The sequence below is a fragment of the Colias croceus genome, chromosome 10 (genome assembly GCF_905220415.1).
Source record: "Colias croceus chromosome 10, ilColCroc2.1".
Taxonomy (NCBI): Eukaryota; Metazoa; Arthropoda; class Insecta; order Lepidoptera; family Pieridae; genus Colias; species Colias croceus.
Window position 1 is genome coordinate 3,299,865 of NC_059546.1, and position 5,537 is coordinate 3,305,401.

Here is a 5,537-nt window from a genome sequence, read left to right on the forward strand (position 1 = left end):
ACACTACAAAGCACTTTATATTTTAATAAAATCTTACTAATTTGCTTTTTTTATTGTTACGTTGCATTGTTCCCGTAAACTTTAACTCAACAGTTTTCCAAACAGTAGAAGCACTGTTTTTAATTATGATCTATTTTTACATCGGCTTTCAATAAAATCTTGATTAAATTTATGTTATATGGGGATTTTATTTTGTAAAGATAATTTTCACCTATCGTCCGACGCAATATTTACATGAATATAAATTGTATATTGTAATAAATTTTAATTGTAATTACTAATTGTATGTAAACACACGCAAACATGTTTCCTTTCATTTATTTTCATAAATTATAATGAAAATAAATGAAATTAAATGAAATGTAGACGTCTATGCAGGTTATTTGCTGTTTTCCATACTTTATTTGCCTATTACAATTGTGTTGTAGCTGATTTTATATAATAATAATGTTCTAAAGTACAGGACGTTTCCTTAATGTTATTTATATATTTTTTTCTTTCGGGTGTAATTTTTTTTCCGCAGTCAAATTTCTTAAACTTTACGTGTTTACAGGAATTGCCACAGATAATAATTAGCATTGTTTTACGTCCCAAGGGAAAGAGACGTAATGTCACAATGTGTATCACTAACTCTGTCTACGCAAGAAATGCAGGTACACTTGAAGTCCGTAAATGGCTAAGATTAATGAATAGCAAGAAATTCTCTGTGAAGTAAATACGAATTTTCTCCTCTACTTCAACTCAAAGAACTTCCGTTCGAAATTTCACTTGATTTTGTGAATAATTTAACATTTAAAACATTTTCCATTTAGACTATGTAACAAATTGGGGAATAGTAAGTTCTTTCGTGTGTCTTGATTTTCGGTTGTTCTGTATTTAGTTGCTTATATTAGATACTTACAAATTATTTTAATTTATTTAAGGTGTTGACCCCAAAGAAAATAAAATAGTAGCATGCGAGCTTTTTTTGTACGGTGTGTGAGGGCCAGAAACCTGTCGTTTCCTTACCCTTCCTACATTACTTTCGACAGTCCCTTCTGTATTTTTTCCTCTAACATTATTACTCCATTTGTAAAAGCTTAATGTCTGCACAGGATCTGAAACCTCTAAGTTCATGATAAGTTCATGGGTGATGGTAGCGCTTACCATCTGGCGCCCCAACTTATTTTACTGTAACCCATTTTATTTGAATAGTTTTACCTAAAGAAATTTTAAAATGAAACAGCTCTTCAGTTAAATTGTGCTAGTAAAGTGTTATATTATCTGTGCTGCTAATTTGTAGCCGGTCTAGTTGACGTTTTATACGATGCCATCGAGATTCGAATGGTAGTTGACCAATCGACTATTCAATAGGTGAAAATGTTAAGTGACTATGTTTATTACTAAAAAGTTACAGGAAAAAAATACCAATAGGTACAGCCTCTATGTATAATCTTAATATATATAAATCTCGTGTCACAATGTTTGTCCTCAATGGAAACCTAAACTACTAAACCGATTATAATAAAAGTCGCACACCATGTGCAGTTCGATCCAACTTGAGAGATAGGTCATTTTAGAGAAAGCGGGCGAAGCCGCGAGCGGTAAGCTAGTCTAATTATAATTTCATATTTTAGTCAGTTCCAGAATTATGAAATACATATATTCTTTTTCCTCATTGTATTTTATCACAACAATCATGGATGTATCTGTATGCAGTATTTTATGGATGAGCAAGTGAACACAAGAGAAAAATAACCATGAATTGCAACATTTTGCCCATTATTCATGTTGATTGTAGCGACCATTTTAATAACGAAATAAATATATTTATTTGCGAAAACAATAAACGTATATTTTTTACGAAGCGTGTTCAATCAAGTTTATTAGTTTACTTGAGTTAAGGGAAAATCGTTAAAACTTATCTAGTTTTAAAATATATAATTTAATTAACAAAAACAAATCGAAGAACATTCACAAAGACATTCATTTTTAATCGTTACGCCGCGCTGGTTGTCGGGTGTATCGCAAATATTTATTTTTAACTTCAATTTATTTGTTAACTTTCCAATTTTTGAAGTCCGAATAGAAAGACTAATTGCTTTTTCAATATTTGATATCTGAGCAATTAAATTAATTTTTTTTACCATCTGCCTTAATAATTACCTAAATCATATCTTAATACATATTGTTTATAAAATGGCGAGAGACACTCTAAACTAGTTTCCTGTGATTAGTCAGTAATTTTATTATTAGATGTAATTTGTATAATAGGTATATTGCTTAAAATATGTTATAATACATTATTTGTTAATTCAAAGCCTTTGTCCAGCAGTGGACGTCCCACGGCTGAAACGAAACGAACGAACGAACGAACGTTCATACAGATTGAGCAAGAGACTGAAATATTACAAAAGAAATCTATTAACTTTTTATATAATATAATATCAGTAGTATTCTAAGCTACAATTGCAAGAAATATTAATAAATAGAGAGTAAAATAGCTTCGACGCTCAAGCCTTCGGGCAACTGTTTATTTAAAAGGAAACATAAATAGCAAATAATATATTAGTAATATGGAATGAAGTTAGATTATAAAGAAAATAATCATATGTTTTGTTACAGATAACTTCTATTTACTAGATAAATATTATGTAGATCTCGAAGCGAGTTTGTTGCCTAATGTTTTAAAGAGCAATACTGTTTATTAAATAATCGTCACTTATAATAATTGATATATTTTTAAAATTGACTATTATAAGTTCAGCCTATTAACTTATGTCTATAATCGGCGTACCCAAAAACGACTAATACACAGCGTATTTATTTATCGTAAATCGGATTTACGATATTTATTTGCGATTTGTCTTCTTTTATTTATTTTCTCTCTTCAAAATTTCCTCATTCATGATTCATGATAAATAAAATATGTCTATCAAAGTGACTTTGTTGTATTCTACGTAGTTATAGAACTACATACAACAAAGTCTCTTCTGCCTGTCTGTCCCTATGTATGATTAGATATCTAAAATTACGCAATGCATTTTGATACAGCTTTTTTAACGATAGTTATTCACGGAAGTTTGTATCTTTAATATAAAACCTGCTTATTACAAAATAGTCTATTATGCATAAGTATTGCACGTGCGAAGCCAGGTTGCACAGCTAACTGATAATAAATAACACGTAAGTTCGAGGATAAAGAATAAACGTATTTGTTTCTTAATTAAAAGGTTTCCCGTAATCTCAAGTGTTAACCACAGTGCTGAGTGAGCAATTTAATGGGCTCTTAACACAATGGGCAGCGTTGGGCGAGTAATGACAATCACAACAGTGTACAGGGCCTAAATGTCTATGACTGGCTTCCTTGTATATGTTTATTCATAATCGCCGTAATGGCGGAAAACATCGGCGACCATTTGTTGGGCCAACGTTGCCGATTGTGGAGAAGGTCCATAAAACCCAATGATCTAAATATACCACGCTTCATACAAGTGACCAATCCATTAGAGGTGTTAATATATTACCAACCGGTATTAGTTTCACGTGAGTTTGCGGGGTTTTTACTCGTTTTTGTTGGCTCAAAGGTTTGTAAGTGATTAATTTTAACGGGGAAGTAGATTGCGTACGCTGTAGAATTATTTTTGTGTTGTGTTTAAGTTTTATAGAGGGTTTCATATTTAAAGAACAATAATCAAGTGCGTGAAATTTACCAGTTTTCAGTCAGCTGGAGAGCTTGTAATATTATGTTAATCAATAATAAGTTAAATAAGGGCGTAGGGATGTGACGACCCCATCGCCCACGGTTGGAATATCTGTTGTCTACGTGACAACAGATATTCCACCCGTGCAATCAGTCAACCTGCAGGACACCTTGTGGCGGGGTGTCGGGGAGTAGCGACCCCGCGGGAACCGAGTGCTCCTGGGGGAGGCCCCTGTCTTCATCTCCGGCTTGCCTTCACCGGCCGGTCGGAGTGAAGCCTGACGAGGACAGGACCCCCACCTCTGGCTTGCCTTAACCGGCCGGCCAGAGTGGAGTCGCGAGAGCTTTTAGCTCGAAGGGTGGATGCGAAGCGTAAGTGGCGAGTGGGCACGTGATGCTGGACCCTCAGGGAGCGCGTGATCGTAGTTTAAAGTCCAGGGACACCTCTCCACCCTTAGCTGCTCACAATATGTTGCCCCCTTGTCGCACTATTGCAGTGACTTATTTCGGGGGCCCATACAGTGAGAGGGCGAGTCACCACCTGCCAACAAATTTTTACTTCCCTTAAGTAGAAAGGCAGGTGCCATAGTTTCCATAGTCCCCAATGCCAGTCCATGTAGCATCCCATTCCATAGCCCGGTTTATTTTGCTTCCATTTCTCACAATAGTCCTACATCGGCCGCGGACTGCCTAGGACTGTATCTCTATAGTGCAGTCATGAGCAGGCTGCGGCTGGTGTCCCACAACACAGTAAAAGTCTCGAAAGGGCCTCTGCGTGTTGGATCCGTGTCCCCACGTAAGCCTTCCAAAGGTCCGGGTACCGTCCTTCTGGTGGTACCCGAGTATTATGGAGTTAAATAATAAGTTAATGTCGTCATGTTAAATAATAAGTTATTTACTAAGAGATATTTGAAGATGTTACTAATATTACATCCCACTAAATATTCTAGTTATACGTAAATTTCAAACTGTATGCTACAGTAATGTACATAAACATCAGTTCTCTTAGAACAAGAGACTTTCTCAAAAACTGTTTCAACAGACTGAAATTCGCAACTCTCGATCTGAGTTTAATGGTGAGTTTACACGAACTAACACAAGCGCGTGTAAACATGCTGAGCTAGTTTTGATTAGTGTTTAGTGTCAGTGAAACTGTCAAGGTGGAGATTACTTGCTTGTTGCGAACAATACGAAACTTGCTTGTAAACTTCCCTTTATTTTTGGTTTAGCAAAATGCATTAACTCGAACCAAATTCCTAATGTTTTGAAATGTTTTGAAATCCACTGTTTCTATTAGGGACTATAATTAACGGTTTTATTAATAACCTCTACATATTTTTTGCGAATAGTAAATGTTCCAATATTTCATTAAATATTTTATTGATTTCTGCTGAGCTAGCAGAATCAGTGCTTCTTGGAAATTTGACGAAAACATGCTTATTAAGCAATTGGTGGAATTATTATTTGATTATATGTTTTACATTTAATAACTTCTTTTTTTCACGTTTTTTTGTTTAATATTAATTCGCCTATTTGTCTAAAAGAAAATTTAATAAACAAAACGTTGAATTACGATTGGCTCAGGGAATTCCAAAATTGTTTATATTGAACCCGCAGTATTCTCCAAGCTGTCAAAGTTTTTCTAGATTGATTTATTAGAAAATTTTATGAAAAATCTCGTGACAAATTTTATAACCCCGCCTGTTATTTAACTTCACAATTATGAAACTTTTGTACGAAGATTTATAAAGTTTTTTATTCGACAACAACATTTTTTGTAAATTGTTAATGGTTAATAATACTTCTTTTTTATTATAATTACTTTTTAATAAATATGACGTTATAAAAATTGATG